The following is a 17544-nucleotide window of genomic DNA, read 5'->3' as shown; positions in this document are numbered from 1 at the left end:
AGAATTCTATTTTCCATTAAAGAACTTACATCATAGTTTTGATGATAATATCAATACTTTTGTATTTCTTATTATCGTTGAAATAAATATTTAGTAATATCGTCTCACTCGGAAAAGAAATCGATATATAAATTGATCAGTGTGCTTTATATATTTTTGATATTTTTGTCACTATAAGAAATAAGATATGAACAGGATGCATATTATAGACAACTAGCTGTCAAAAATGATTATCACTATTTATTAGATGAAAGAAAAAAAGAACAACAGTATTTTAAGAAATATTTTAGTGGGCACTGTATGCAGAACCTAGCATCTTGCCTTGGTCTTTGAAGGTGCTCCATAACTGCTTGTGAATGAGTGAATAGGGCACAGGGTATTTCCTGGGAACTGTTGGAAATGAAAATGATGAGAATCTCAAGAACAAGAAAAAGAAGAGCCAGAAGAATGTGATAATGAACAGCAGTAAGGAATAGGGAGAAAGTACATATCGTCACCATCTGTTACAGGAGATAAGCACATTTGGTTGCTTTTTTTTTTTTTTTTATGTAAAGAAAATCTTTGCTTATAGGATCGTAATTAATATTGCCAAAAAAGAAAACTGTTTACTGTGATCCAAATATTTAAATTACTATATGTCTTATTTCTTTGGATATCATCCCAAAGAAACTTTTCAACTCCATGCCGGCTTACAAGGTTAGATGTGGACGTGTGTTCTGGTGTGTGTGTGTGTCCACACTGAGTTTGTTTGTCATTGCGCTTTCGCTCCAGAGAAAGTTCGCTGTGAAGACCTAAGCATTTGTCATTTTCAGAGAGAGAAAGAGGTGGATCTGCCCGTGTTTGTGGTGAGGAAGTTAATCCCGAAATAATGGAATGCAGAATGACTTGCAAACTTTTCTAGAACAGCAGACCACCCTGGTATTGTCAGATGAAACCCACGTGGAGCTATAATCACCGGACTAGAAATTGCTCAGATGTCTGAGAGACCTGGTGTGCACCTTGGGTCCTATTAAGTAGTGTCATATCGGGAATACCAAGAGGCAATGCCCATATTCCCTGCAAACCATCTTCCGTTGTAGCTGGTTTATTACTCGAGGGAGGATCTGTTCTCTCCTGCAGTTTGGTGGGAGGTTATTTTGGCAGTGAGCCTACCTATATTTTTTTTCCATGGGATTTTGCTATTCTAATGTTGCACCATGTTGAAAATAAACATGACGACAATCCCATCCTAACCATGATTCATAGTCATTGTAACGCACTACAATTAGGGCATGAGAAATAAATAGTAGGTTAGGTCTTTCTCAATTATGCTTCTTCTGATGTGGTCTCAGGTATCTTTTTACTTTCTTTAGAGCAGCTCAGGACGTATCCAATTGACAATTATTTCTCTTCCTCTTATTAACATGAAATAATGTTAATAATGTCAGTGAGGAATCCTTCTGTTGGCAGCAGACTTTTTGCTAGCAGTCGTTGGTTTGTGTGATCTTGTAGAATTCAATCAGTCGTCCAGCTTTCAGCCCTTTTAGAGATTTCTCCAGCCTGTCACTGGCAAAGTGCAAATGAGCCCTGGGAAACCTTGGTGCTATTTAGAACAAGGCACCTGTAGTTATTTTGTTTGTTTGTCAGCTAATGATGAGTGGAACATGACATTTTGTGTTTTTTATGCTTTTAGTCATAAAAACGTGCTTATGCTAATATCTAGGGAAAAATGGAAAATTCAGGCAACTGCTAACTAGTGATATGTGGCTGGAAAGGAAGACGGTGGCATTTGAAAGCAGTTTTGGGGTTTGGTTTTCATTGGCTTTGTCTTGAAATTTTCTGAAAGGCCATTTACAAATATTGCACGGGGGTGGAGTATTTCAACTTTAATTGCTTTACATGGCATTAATTTAAAGTAGCTGGCCACTGGCTGATAATATTCTGTGAAAATGTACAAATCATGTAGCAGTGGATTGTGTCTTGGTAGTTAAAAATGCTTTGAAGTTGAAATGAGATATGTGCGAAAGGTACTTGAACAGGTACCAGGTTTGTTTTTCATTACTAATGATAACCAAAATGTGTTTTTGAATTCTTGCCATTGCTGAAATTAAAGCCCGGTAATAATATGTCACCAGAAAAAAAAATTAGATTATATGAGCAACATGCACTAAGCATTGTAATTATATTATAAATATTAAAAACAATGATCTTGTTGGGATTAAAACAAATATTTAAACTGGCTACATGTACTACTCATGCTACCCCTCTTTGTCTCGAAGTGTCCTGGAAATGGAATGTATGTTTCTTATTTCCTGAGCTGTGAAAATGATCATTTTCAATCTCACAGGTGACTCCCCACTTTTATTTTGCTGTAGCAAAGGGCAGGTTAGCAATCTGAACAATTGGTTGTTGTGAACTGTACCTTGTGAACTGTAGGTAGGGATGTAAATTTTTCCATTATAAGCACATCTTTCGAGATCTTTTTTTAATGGTGAAGGGTGTTTGGTTTGGGTGGATGTGTTTTAATTAAATTATGGTAAAATCCCCAACTATTCAAATGGGAAAGAGGCGCTAAATTAGTTATGGTAAGCTGGGGTTTTAATATAAATGATGCTTATCTAGAGCTAGCACTTGATACTGGATAGCCGAGTAAAGGTATAAAAAGGTTTATATTAACAGAGGCTTTAGGATAATCATGTACTATTATTGGCTAATTTTGAAAAGGTGAGAGCATTTTAATTCTTTGCTAACATAGTCCACTCTTCTAATATAAACTAAATACTTTGGGAAATAAAGCAGTGTACTAGACCTCAGTAGAAGTAGTTGAAGTGCTACAATGAAGATTCGCGTGCTGGTTCTTATAGCACAACACCCAGAGGTCAGGATGCTCTTCGAGAATCATGAGGTATTAGTAAATGAAGCTTAAGATAATTAAGTATGTAACTCAGAGGCCATGCTGTACAAGATGTTAGCTATTGGAGGCAGGGGCCAAAGGTTAAAGTAAAGAAAGAAAAACTTGGACTTTTTTCTTATGTTTTAATCCAACAACTTGATCTTTTATCTGTGCCTTCTTTGAGGGGATTAGGGAATATAAGTATTAAATATACTGTAACAGAGCTCCTGAGTCCTAAAGAACCAGCACAGGCCATAGGGTTGCTATGTGAGATCCTCTGCCAGGAAAGTAGAACTGCTTGTTTATGTGACTATCAGAGATAAAAGTCACTATATTACTGTTTCACATGTGGAATTTGGGTCTTCAATTATTGATCTTTGTTATTTGGAATTTGAACTGAATAGATTCCTTGTAGTGGAAGAACAAGAATAAACTTTCTGATTGGCCATATCTCTCAGTCATGGGCATTGGGTTTTAAATTAGATGCCTGTGCCCCATAGAGAGCTTTGGTAAGTAAAAGAACCTAATATTTCTTGTTGTCTTCAATACAAAATGCTATCTTCTTTAGAAATTGGAAGATAGGAAGAAAAAAAGAGAAATTGGAAGATAGGGACACCTGGGTAGCTCAGTGGTTGAGCGTCTGCCTTTGGCTCAGGTCATGATCCTGGGGTCCAGGGATTGAGTCCTACAAAAAGCTCCCCATCATAGGGATCCTGCTTCTCTCTCTACCTGTGTCTCTGCCTCTGTGTGTGTGTCTCTCATGAATGAATAAATAAAGTCGTTAAAAAGAAAGAAATTAGAAGATTAAAAATGTTGGTGGCACCCAAAGCAAATGCAACAAAAGCAAAAATTAACAAGTGGACCATATATCAAATTAAAAAGCTTCTGCACAGCAAAGGAAACTATCAACAAAATGAAAAGGCAACCTGTGGAACAGGAGCAAATGTTTACAAATCATATATATAACCTAATAAGGGCTTAATATCCAACAAATATAAAAACTTACACTGTTTCTCCCTCTGCCTGTGTCTCTGCCTCTCTGTTGTGTGTGTGTGTGTCTCTCATGAATAAATAAATAAAATCTTTAAAAAAAAATGGGGTGGGGGGATCTCTGGGTGACTCAATGGTTTAGTGCCTGCCCTCAGCCCAGGGTGTGATCCTGGAGTCCTGGGATCGAGTCCCACATCAGGCTCCCTGCATGGAGCCTGCTTCTCCCTCTGCCTTTGTCTCTGCCTCTCTCTCTCTCTCTCTCTCTGTGTGTGTGTGTCTCTCATGAATAAATAAATAAAATCTTAAAAAAAAAAAAAAGAACTTACAGAAATCAATAGCAAAAGTACAAATAACCCAATTAAAATCTGGCCAAAGGACCTGAGTAGACATTTTATCAAAGTAGACTTACAAATGGCCGACAGATACATAAAAAGATGATTGGCATCACTAATCATCAGGGAAATACAAATCAAAACCACAATGAGGTATCACTTCACACCTGTTGGAATGGCTACCATGAAAAAGGCCAGAGATAACAAATGTTGGTGAGCATGTAGAGGAAAGAGAACCCTTGTGAACTGTAGATGGGGATGTAAATTGATGTAGCCATTGTGGAAAACAGTATGGAGTTCCCCCCCAAAATTAAAAATGGAGCTACCACATGATTCAGCGATCTCATTTCTGAGTAAATATCCAAAGTAAATGAAAACAGGATCTCAGAAATATGTCTACACTCCAACATTCAGTGTAGCTTTATTCAAAATAGGCAAAATATGGAAACAACCTAAATGTCAACAGATGAATGGATAAAGAAGATGTGTGTATATACACACATATGTACACACATACATACATACACTAGAATATTATTCATCCATGACAAAGGGGTTCTGGCATTGGCAACATGAATGAATATGGAGGACATTATGTTAAGTGAAATAGGCCAAAGACAACTACTGCATGGTATCTCTTATGTGTGGACTCTAAAAAAACACAAAACAAATAAATAAATGAAACGATCAAATTCATAGAAACATAGAGTAGAAAATTGTTTTCCAGGGGCTGGGGAGTGAAGAAAGTAGGAAAAAAAATGTTGGTATTTCCAGGCCAACCTCTTACTAAGTAATCTGGAACTGATGAGCATATCCTGTCTTTTTTATAATCCCTAAGAAAGAATAATTCCCCCAACTTTCCTGGGACCCAAGTCTGACCCAGTTTAACATTTACGAAATCTATCATTTATTCATTAATTCAACAAAGGCACATCAAGTACTATATGCCAAGGATAGTTGTAGGGTCTTTGGTAGAAAACAAATGGAACATTGTCTCTTCCCTGGAGTAGTTTAGGCTGGTGTAGCAGGCACGGCTCTTCAGAGTGCTGGGGAAAGTGTTTAATGCCATAAGATAGAAAGACATCTAAGCAAACAATAGGCACTAAGGAATTCCAGCAGCAAGATGAGGAAGCAAGGACAGCCTCGTGAATCAACCTTCTGAACATGACTTGTAAAGATGGGTCAGGATGGAGCATGTAGCAGTGGAGAGGGTTGTGCACTCCACACAGAGGGAAAGTCATCACAGAGGCCCGGGGGTGGTACGCCAGCAGGAAGTGGTACCATATTGTTGGATAGTGTGCAGAGGTGGGAAGAGGAGCTTAGGGGATGACTGGTTGATGTGAGGGTTTAGACACCAGTCTGCAGAGCTGTTATTCTCTTTGAGACTGTTCATCCAGGGAATGTCCTAAACTGTTTTTAAAGAGCAATCTGGGCAAATTAATAGAAGATTTGGGGAAAGAAAAGCAGTTAAAATTCTCCACATAGGACACCATTATACCCCTAGACCTTACAATCTGCAGAACCCTCCCTCTCAGATTCACTACCTTGCTAGCAATAAAAAAAACAAGCCACACATCTTAGATGCCATTTTTTCTGTGAAGGCTTCTTTGCCCTGAAGGGTTTTATGCTCCTTCTGTTAATGTACAAAGCCCCGGGTGCTGACTCCTGTCCTAGCATTTGTATTACTGATGCTGCAGTTTAATGGAGGACTTCTACACCTTCCCCACTAAGTGGAAACCACATTGAGATCCCATTATTATTCATTATTTATTCTCAGTGCCCAGCAGTGCCTGAACATGTTAGGCCCAGAAAAAAAAAAAAATACTTTTATCAGTCTTTGACCATCTGAGAGAAGAGATGTTTGAATGAATGCATAAAAGTTTGAATTGGAAAGTATCTTAGTCAGCTATAACAAAACACCATACTACAGACTGTTGGCTTAAACAACATTTATTTTTTAAGGTTCTGGAAGCTGGGAGATCCAAGACCAAGGTGCTGGCCAACTCAGTACTCAATGTCTGGATGGGGACCTGAGTCCTGGTTTGCCGATAGCTGCCTTCTTGCCATATCCTCTTGTGGATATGACACACTCTAGTGTGTCATCTAAGACTTCTAATCCCATCATACCGACCCCACCCTCATGACCTCATCTAAATCTTATTACCTCTCCCAAAGGCCCTACCTCCTAATTCCATCACATTAGGGGCTAGAGCTTCAACACATGGATTTGGGGAAATGGGGGTGCAAACTTTCAGTCTATAGTAGGAAGGGAGGGAAGGAGCACTGAAGAAGCCTTCTCCCAGAGAACCAGTGGTAGACCAGATGTATGATTTCTGCCTACACTCCTTCTTCCCATGCTGCTCACTGCTTTGTACACACGGCATCCAGAAACATTCATCTTATTGGTTGGAAAGTTATTAACCTAAATTTGACCGTTAATATGACTATTGCTAGGCTGTTTGGAGCTGTTGCTGTTGACTATGTGTTAGCACAGAGGTTAGGAGAATCTTGTGTCCGCTGTTTCTTCATTGTGTGACCTTGAGCAGGTTAGTTAATGTCTGTCTCCGTGTTTCATTGCTAAATTTGGAAAAATTATGATACCTGTCTCAAAGTGTCAGTGTGAGAAGATAAACCATATAATACATTGAGCTCAGTGTCAGGCACACAATAAACAATCAATACACGGTTGGTATTATAGTGGTCCATTCAAAGATGGGTTGATGCTGATTATTTTACCAACACTTTAGCACTGTCCATATCTAAGACAAGGCACCTTTGGTATTGTAAGAAGCAGCCTAGTGAAATGGTTCAGCACATATGCTCTGGAGCCAAACTCTAACATGTGTTCAAATCACAATTCAGCCATTTACTAGTTCTGTGATCTTGGATGAATGTCTTTACCTCTGTGGTGCCTCGTGTTCTCTGTAAAATGGGGGCAATAATAAGCCAATTGTTCTGATAATAAAATGATGTGATACATGTAAAGTGCCCAAAGCAGTGTTTACTTTGTTATTTTATTATAAAGAAATTAGAGTTGCATGCTGGCTGAAACTTGTGGTGGGGAATGAAGGTGTAGCAAGCCCCTGATTCACATATTCATTATTCAGTGGCCAGATTTTTCTTTTTTACTTACCATGAATGATTATTGAAAAATAATAAAGCAAAATGCCCCAAACATTAACTAAAAAATTCCCTTGACCTTGCTATCAAGCATGAAAATAATGATTACCCAAAGAAAGTATATATGCAGATACTGCCCATCTAACATGGGCAGCTCTCTCGGAAACATGAATTTCATTACTTCTCTAAATTACCTAAATCAAAACATTTCATTCTTTATAGATGTATATAAGAGTCCGTAATGACTGAATTAAATTGCACTTGTTTTATAATATAGTGTTCTGATGTGTAACAGACTATCAAAGGAACGATCTTTACAAGGAAAACTTTAGAATATTGTTAAGTTACTCACTGCATGACCTATTTAAACAGCTGAGATTCTTCTTGTTGTAGACTGCATAATTAAATTTTAAATGGAACATGATAAAGAAATTATACTGGTGATCTCCAGAGATTTTGATACCCTATTTGGCTCTTTATAAGAGTATAGCAAAGGCATACTTTAAAATTTAATAAAGTCCTGCCCTAATTTTTTTCCTTTTAGATTTTCCTTATCTGCTCTGTAATTCAAAGCTATGTTATATTATCCACAAGTGTTACCTGAAATAAATGATCAAAATAAAAATTCTTAAAAGCGCATTTATCCCAATTTGAGAATTCCATTATTTGCACACGAGAGCTTTTGTGTATCGGTTGAACTCCTTTAAGATAAAACCTGCCATTTCCTGAATTTGTCACCATAGAGAATTGGGGCTTCATTCATTCTGTTTGTGGAAGCATTCATATCTTCAGAGCTTCTAGAGCAAAGGAGTAGAAAATGGTTTCCATGGAAGGTATAATTTTGCAATTAGAATTCCTTATTTGCAATGTCAGAGTTGCACTTCTTGAGAAGACTGAAGGGAAAACACGCGTGCACACACACACACACATGCACACTCAGCCCGCAGTAAAGAGAGCCAGGACAGAATAAAGATAATTTCTGGCTCCAGCATTCAAAGAGCCAATGCAGCCTCTTAGATAAATAATTTTGTCTCCTAATTTTCCGTTGTTCATTTTCTTTTGTACTTAAAGGGACACTGCCAAGATAAAATTATGTGTTAAATATAATTTTCTCATATTTGCTTAATACAACTTTGTCGTAGAAAGCAGACCCATGGGGAGAAAAAGCTGCTCCAGCTTCCCTGGAGGCCTTCGGGTTTTGCCATCCACTGAGCTTTGACAAAACACCAGGTGGGAGGGTTTCTCTCCCCGTCCAGGGCTGGTTTGGTTTTTACACCTTTGGAAACATTTGCCTCCTCCGATGTTTGGAACTTACAAGCTACCAACATTGTAGAAATTAATACAATTCAATTTTATGTATACATACGTATTTTTAAACCTCACAAACCTTTCTTTTCGGATTAGGTTTTGTAAATGTTTCTGTTATGTATTTCTGTTTTCCTTCTTCCTGGCAAAAATACAGATTTCCTTTTGGGCCCAAACCACTCAAGCATCCTGTGTTGTTTTCGTTTTTCAAATAAGCAACATTAAACTCACATAACACTATATAAAACCAAACTAGGGCAGTGACACAAGCCAACAGAGAAAATAAATTCACCATTTAGCCTGACTATTCATCCTTAACCCTCTGCTTGTCGTGATGATTTTTTTTTTTTTTGGAGGGGGTGAGGGGGAAGGAGGACATAACTTTAAGGAGCAACGCTGAGCTACATAAGGGATTCTAAAGAGAACTCCATATTGGGAGCATGAGTATCCAGTGAATACGTGGAAATTCTACTTTACCACTGTAACGCAACATTTGAGACCCTTCCTCATCCAGAGTCAGACCAATGGAACTAGCATCTACAAGAGTGACATCTGGTGGCTCATAATTCATTATAGTGCATCCAGTTCCCCTTCCAAGGTAAAGGGACACCATTCCCAAATTAGGCTTTAAGTGAAACAGGCTTCTGCAGATAGTTCACAATTTAAACAAATATATTTAATGAACAATAAAGATGATTACTGGCATAATAAATAGTAAAATTTTTAAATGACTCTGTTGGTATTGACAATATCATTATTACCGGCTGTGTCACTGACTACCCATATGAACAAGGAAATATATAAGGTCCCTTATATATAAATATATGCCCTTCCTTAGATCGCAGTGCCTAGCACAGAGTCTATCACATGAGAAGTTGGAAACATTTTTATTGAATACGTTACGTATTATGTAAATTGGCCAAATATTTCAGTTCAGAAGGGATAAAGAAACTTTTTTATATGACAATCAGAAAAATTTCACGAGGGAGGATACAGATCTTCTGGGAAAAGAAACAGCAGTAACAAAGCAAAGAGTCACAAATACGGAGTGTCCTGAAATGGGGATGCAGCCAGCTGGTTTCAACCAGATGGTTGCTGAGAAAATAGTAAAATAGGTGATTAGAGAAGCAGGTAGGAGCTAGCATGCAATGCTTTAAAATGGTAGGAAGAGTTTTCCTTTCGGTTTGCTTTGTTTTCAGTTGGCTGTCGGAGGCATTTGAGCCGGACAAATACAGGATTCAGAGAGTGTTTGTCAGGTGACCTGATGGTGTCCTGTAAAATATATCCTCTGGGAAGAGCTGTACCAGCCTGTGAACTCCCTGAGGACTCGGGCCACATCCATTTTGCTCATCTTTTCATCCTCAAACACCTAGTATGGTGCCTACAGCACATATTAGGTGCTCAGCTATGCACCGAATGAATTAATGAGTAAATGGGAGGTGAGCTTTCTAAATCGCTCAACTGGGGATCATAAGCACATGAATGAAACTAGGCTCTGTAGAACGGAAAAAAAAAAAAAAAAGCAACAGTTGATGACAGAAACTATTGGGAGAAACAAATCAGCATGACTTGCTCAAACCCAGACAATGGAGGAGAGGGCAGCCCAAAGGATTATCCAGTTTCCAGCTTGGGAATGTCATTGTATCACCCACAAAACCCAGAGAGGTCTAGAGGAAGAGTTTGCTGGGGTGACAGAGAGGGTTGTTTTATATTGAGTTTGGGATCAGGCCAGATATCCAGATGAACGTTCCTGGTGGTCTTGGGAGTTGTTTGCATGAAAGTTCTGTTGTCCTTTCATATCCACAAACGGGCTTTGCCGTTGTCTTTCCTAGTGGCATCCCTCGCCAAGTTAAGCAAGATGCAAGTTTGATAGGGAGGCCTCGAGGATGAGGAATGTGGAAGCAGAGATAAGCGTAATATTTAAATGGTTTCTAAGTCATCCTGGCAATGTCTCAGGGAAATAAAGTAAAGAAAGAGTTCTCTAGGGTGTTTCACATATTCGACCACACCTTCCTTTTAAACACCCACCTCAATGGCCATCTTGTCCCAACATTCAGTGTGAAAATTTGGTACGTAATACTGTTAGAGGGGTTCTGTTGGCAACAGAGTGGTGTAAACCGCCTGCTCTCATTTGGCCTTGGCCTGGTGCTGCTTGGCTAATTCCATCAGGACTGGAGTTTTATCTTTTCTGGGTGCTCGCCTGGAGCCCCTGGCAGCCGACAGTGCTCAGTTGAGAAAGTTCGATCCGAGTTCAACTTCCATGATGCAAGAGTTTCTCTTTACTATCACGGTGAATTGAAACCCAACACTGGTGCAACATTTTAGCTGTTTATTTTGTAACCTGACTGTGGGCATTGCCTAGATATTATAAAGTAAAATTTCCTATGGAAGAGCAGAGATTCGTTTGGGGAGGCTTCGGGGCCACTTTAGGTCTAACAGTTAAGGGAAAATCGGTCACAGAGAGGGTCCCTGGTAGCTGACAGCCCAGGGCTTGTGGAACCACGTGGATTTTAGATTTTGTCTATCGATGTGTGTGGCCATTCAAACATCATACAGAGATGCTTGTGTCGATTAAAGCATTCTGTTCCCATTCTAGCCACAGTAAAGGATGGGACAGTAGTTCCCCTAATCTGTGGTTTCACTCCCCATGGTTTCAGATACTCGTAGGCAACCACATCCAGAAGCAGATGATCTTCCTTCTGACATATGGTCAGAAGGGCAGCTGTGGCCTCACACTGTCATAACGCCCACATCATTCAGCTCGCTTCAGCTCATCACACAGGTATTTTATCATCTCAGCATCCTCACAAAAAGAGTGAGGGTGAGTACAGTACAATACAATATTTTCAGAGACCACAGTCACGTAACTTGTATTACGGTATCTTGTTTTAACTCTTCTACCTTATTGTTCATTAGTGTTGTTCATCTCTTACTGTGCCTGATTGATTGATTGATTTGTTAAAGATTTTATTTATTTATTCATGAGAGACAGAGAGAGAGGCAGAGACATAGGCAGAGGGAGAAGCAGGCTCCCTGCAGGGAGCCCGATGTGGGGCTCGATCCCAGGATCCCGGGATCACACCCTGAGTCACAAAGGAAGACACTCAACCAGTGAGCCAACCAGATGCCCACTGTGCCTGATTTATGAACTAAATTTCATCACAGGTGTGTTCATATAGAAAAAACACAGTGTATACAGGGTTCAGTATTATCCAAGTATCAAGTATCAGTATTACCCAGTATTCAAACATCCTCTAGGGATCTTGGAATATGCCTCCGGTGGATAAGGGGGGACGACTGCATTACTTTAGAATGGAGAAGTGAGACCCCGTGACAGAACCGAGGTCTGGAGTGCAAGAGGAAGTCAGAGCGGGCACCATGACTTCTCCGCCCAGTGATGCAGCGAGTGCTTGCATACTTCTTTCTTTTCTCTTCCTCTCCACCTCTGGCTGGATTCTCTCCCTTCTCTGGTCCATGGGTACAGTGTGGTTGACTCTCAGAAAGTAGAAAGAAGCAATAAGACCTTTAGAAGGAGCAAGGATAAAGACATGGTTACTCTCACTCACTACAAAAATAAATTTTACACAAATAAATGTTTTTTTTTTTTAAGCCTTAAAAAAAAGTTACTCAGTGGAACATAATCCCATTTTAATGTAAAAATCTCCCAGGATCACAAAGTAATGTGCACCCGAATTGTGAAAATCGCCTCGTGCTATGTGAACGTTCTCGCCCCTACTATGTACCCTAGCTTGTTACTTTTTTGTATGTTGAATGAGAGGACTTTAGAGCTAGATGGAGTTTATTTTGTGTCATCTCCTTGTTTATCAGATGAATAATAGACTGAGTGTTAGAGAGTCCTCATGACCTCACAATTTGGGCTTGCTGGGCAAGCTGGTATTTGCTTGGTGTGGATGGAGTCCAGTTATCATTTCAGGGCTTGTTTTGGAGTGGGGGAGAGGCATAGGCCTAGAAACCCCTTTACTTTCTGGTTGTCTGTACGTCCCCCCTCTCCAGCACTTCTCTGGTAACTTCTTTCCCATTCCCCTACCTGGCCTTGAGAACAAAAATGTCATTTTCAGTGTTTCCATTTATACCACATGATGTCATGTTGTATGGTAGAGCTCCTCCAGTCTTCGGGTACATGTAAATCACCAGAGGGTTTTGTTGAAATGCATATTCTGATTCAGTTGGCTCATGGTGAGACCTGACCTTCTGCATTTCTAATGAGTTCCCAGAGGAGTCCTAAGGCTTCCAGTCCTCGGACCACAGAACCATCAGCCACATTTTGTTTGAAAGAAGTAACAGTCACTTGCCAAATTCTAATCCATGCCTTCAGGAGTTGATGCTTTTATTCCTACTGTCCTACCTTATCTCTGGTTGGCTTGTCACTATTTACTTTTTTGAGAAGACGCCACAAAAGCATTTTGGAAACTGCCACTGCAGGAGTAATTTCTTTTCAAACTCTGAGTAACTATAAAACCACTGTAGAAGCCTGCAGATTGAAAAGAACTAAATAAAGGCAGTGTTCTATTATCAAGCCTGTACGAGTTTAGGATATAATATCAATCAAGATCTGACTTTCAATTCTGAGTTTATGACAAGTAGCTATCATCGAAGGAGAGACCAGAAGTTTGGCTATTAGAAAGTTTTTATTTTGCAAATATGAAGTCTTATTTATGTCAAGTAATTGAGTTCCCAGATATTCCCATTCTGCACAGTGACTGTAGACTGTGTAAGTCTAGGTAGTATGACAGTATGAATATATGTATATTCATATTCATATTCAGGAATCAGCTTCAGCACTACAGTCAATTCACGGGCCATGAAACTGATTTCTGGAAACTGACATTTATTGACTGCGCAGATGTTAAAATTGTCTTTGTTTTATTCATTCCGTGTGAAGCTGAAAAGTATTATAGAAGTAATATTGTCTCTCTCTTTCTACTTCTATTCCTATTCATCCTGTCCCCTTTACTGAAGAAAAGTGAGGTGTCTTGGATATAGCAATCTAATTTGCAAAGACTCAAGAGGGAGAGAGGGAGCGAGAGAGAGACAGGTAACACTGAATATTCAGAATTCAATAATGAAAAAATAATCACTTTAGTGAAAAGCCAGCTGTTCTTTGATTTCTAATAGACTTGTGATGTTGATAAAAAAAATAGCATTCAAGTAAAGTTTACGAAGTAGAATTGGTTTGATTCAGGGTCTCCTATTGTTTTGGAGAATAGGAAATGTTATTTAGCTTTCACAAAAAGCAGAGCAGCACAGCCAGTCCAAAGACCCAAATGCCAAAGGATTATCTTTAAATTTAGAGAATGAAAAATGCAAGTGCATTCTATTTGAGGCATCACACGATAATTCTTTCAGAGAATATGCCTGTGTTTTCTACGTCCTTCAAATTTCACTAGAATGAATACTTTATGGATTTTCGTGACACTTAGGGATGTGTTAAAAATACCATTGCAGACATACCAGGCAGCTTAGGTTTAGATGATCTTCGATCTGAATGAGTTTAGCATTCGGCTATTTTCCTACTTGGAAAAAAAAGTTTTGTGACAATTTGGTAACTTTTCTATGTCTCCCCAGGGAGTTTGTACGTTCAATGAGTTTCCCCCAAAGCTAATACTGAATCCAAAGAGAGGAATCCAAGGACATGAGGGAGAGGGGAAGTGATGCAGGGAAGGAGGACAGCCAGTAAGCATATGCTCATAGGTGGGTTACTGCCTGGCAGTGACCCATGCACACCGGGCACCTGTGGGACACTGTCCCAGTGAGAGGTGAGCCAGCTGGGCTGTTGTCCATAATGCCTTATCCTTCCATGGTTTATGTTACTCTGCGAGCATCATTCTTGGGTACTTCATCTTCCCCATGCTCAGGCCAAGCTCTCCAAAAGGCCAGAAAAATAGCTCTTTCATTCCCTGAAAGACAGAATGAGGCAGAAATTCACAGGCTTCTAGGGAAGCATCTGCAGGTGACCCGGGGGACAAACTGAGGGCATTAAAGCAGAACATGGACAGTATCTTAGCGCATCACTTTTATATTCCCAGCACTCGTTATAATGCTTGGAACCTAGCAGATGTTTAATAAATATTTATTCAGTGAGTAAAAGAAGGAAGGAGAGAAGGGGAGGGAGAAAAATACTTGACTCACATAGGTTTGGAAAAGCCAGCATAGGCTATAGGTTATCAACTACAACATCCATACATCAAAGATTAGAGAGAAGGATTTTTTTAAAGATTTATTTATTATATATATATATATATATATATATATATATATATATATATATATATATATATAGCGAGTGAGTGAGTGTGAGTAATGGGGAAGGGCAGAGGGAGATAATCCCAAGCAGACTCCATGCTGAGCAGACCCTGATATGGGGCTCCATCCCACGACCCTGAGATCATGAGCTGAGCAGAAACCAAGAGTCAGATGCTTAACTGACTGAGCCACCCAGGCACCCCAAAGAGATTTTTTCACATGGTGCTTTACTTCTAATTTAGGTACCCAAGCTAATACCTAAATTTTAGGCTAGCCGGATTTATTATACATGTGGAGATGCACAAAGGAAGGACAGGGTAAGCACCAGAGCCAATAGCTCCGTGTATCAACTACCTCAACTCTAAAGGCGGGTGCGCTGGGGACTTCCACTTAGAACATCAACCATTACATTCTATCCCTTAATTTTTAAAAAGGTGGACCGTCTGTTTGTCTTTGATCATTTAGTATATACTAGTTTCCAACATTCCAGTCAATTTCTAGTGATTAGTGAATCGTTGAGGAGCTCACTGTGTGGCTCATCCGTGCTAAGTTCTGGACTAGAAAACAGGGAAATGGGAAATGACAGACTTCTTGGAGGCGGGAAGAGGGGCGGGGACAGCAAATGTCTAGCATCTAGACAACAATGGAGACATTGCTTTGGTTACCTGGATGTTTGCAGATAGCAGGATGTTCAGTACAACACCAATGGCTTTGTTTCCATCCTGCTGACGTATTTGAAGAGTGCAGCATTCAGTAAATCACACAGATGTTTCAAATACATGGTGCTAAGCATAGAAATATCTAGAAATAGCATTTATTGCTTGCAATTATTATTTTGATCATTCTCATTATGTGGGTAGTTACCACCTGAGAGTGTTTCTCTTTAACCAAGCATGGATATGAATGCGTGTGTGTGTGTGTGGTATCTATGTATGTTGGGAGGAGGGTTGGAGGGAGGACCTCCTTCCCAAAATAAGTGGTTTTGTTGTTGTTGTTGTTGTTTTCTGTTTTGTGTGGGTTTTTTTTTTTTTTTTGGCTTATTTGCTGGTTTTTTTTTTTTTTTATTTGCTGGTTTTGATCATGTGTAACTCTTGAAACACTCATGATTGTTCCTTGATTCAGTGAATGTGTAAAAGACCTCAAAGGGCCATTTGTCTACCATACAACCCTCTCTCACTATGATGACTGTGTTAACTTCATAACTTCGAGTCCACGCATGCATGCTCTTTTGTCTCTTTTTCTGGAGCATGAGTGATGTTGCTGTAGACAGACCACACCAGAAGACAAAGGGGGCACGCCAGAAAGCAGTATCAAACGGGCAGAGTTTGTGTTCACAAAGAGTTAATAAGTTAGAAATACTTATTCCTTGCCAGAAACAGAAACACAAGCAAAAAGAGTTTGGCAGTGATTATTTTTTGTTTTTTGTTTTTTGTTTTCCCTGAGTAGCAGAGAAATGTGCCACAAAGACACTAAGGCCCACATGAACCTAGAGTACTGAATTGTTTTTGTGCCGCCGGGCCTGTGGCTCCCTCTCTCTCTGGGCCTCTGATGGCCCTGGAATTGGGTGGCAGGCCGGTTACAGAGTGCTCCGGGAATTCAACCCATAAACACTTGCTTTCTTCTAGCAGGACTCCTAGCTCCTGACAATTTCCTCATACTGATTTATTGATTTAATTTTTTGGTTGGCAATGGTGGTAGTTAGAAAGTAAATTTACCCCAGAAAAAAAAAGAATATTTTGGGAATTCATTAATGCTAACGCTGCACTTGGATGCTAGACTCACTTTCCATCTGCCCAGAACAGCTACATAAAACAAACAAGTGACACCAGGCAAGTGACAACTAATTATCTCCTCCATTTATTCTGTTGGGATGGTGGGAACTGAACGATATTTTCTTCTTAATAGTTTTAACCTTGGAAATCAAAAGTCAAATGACCTTCACTAACACCACACTTGTCATCATGTTCAAATTTCAGCAATGCATTTCTCTATCTCCATTTTGACTTAGGATTTAGGGGTGGCGGGAAATGTCTTGGATGTGTGTCTTCCTTATGCTCAAACCTGTTTTTGTGTAACAAATTACCCCAAAACTTAGCAGCTTCAAGCAACATACATGTGTTATCTCAGTTTCTCTGGTCAGGAATCTGGACGTGGCTTAGCTGAGGGCATGTGTTTTAAGATCTCTCACAAAGCTGCAAGTGAGGTTTTTTGCTGAGGTCATGATCTCATCTGAAAACTCAACTGGGGAAAGACTTTTAAGATAGTTCACGTGGCTGTCGGAAGGATTCAGTCCCTTATGGGCTATTAGAATGAGGCTCCACTGCCCAGTTTTCTGTTGACTGGGGCCTCCACCCACTTCCTGGCTATGTGGGCCTCTCCATAGGTAAGGTGGCTTCCACTGTAGTCAGATATGAGATATGGCCAGCAGTATGGAAGTCACAGTCTTTTTGTGACCTAATCTCATCAGTGACATCCTATCACTGTTACCGTATTCTTCTCATTATAAATGAATCACAAGATCTAGCTCATACTAAAAAGAGGGATTGTATAAGGACACAAATACTAGGAGGTAAGGATCACTGGGGGCCATTATAGAAGCTGCCTACACAAATATGATACCAAACTGCAATCTGATGGAGAGTGGGTTATTTATTTATTTAT

General features: G+C 39.6%; 1 protein-coding gene across 4 annotated transcripts in view; it reads left to right on the top strand.

The window, feature by feature from the left end:
• The window catches only part of CELF2 (CUGBP Elav-like family member 2), an 815728-nt gene that overhangs the window by 413729 nt on the left and 384455 nt on the right, over positions 1-17544 (top strand). The gene's annotated exons all lie outside the window — the stretch shown is intronic.

This window comes from Canis lupus, chromosome 2, assembly GCF_003254725.2.
Source record: "Canis lupus dingo isolate Sandy chromosome 2, ASM325472v2, whole genome shotgun sequence".
Taxonomy (NCBI): domain Eukaryota; kingdom Metazoa; phylum Chordata; class Mammalia; order Carnivora; family Canidae; genus Canis; species Canis lupus.
Note: the sequence above shows the minus strand (reverse complement) of the source record. Positions and strands in the feature narration are given on the sequence as shown.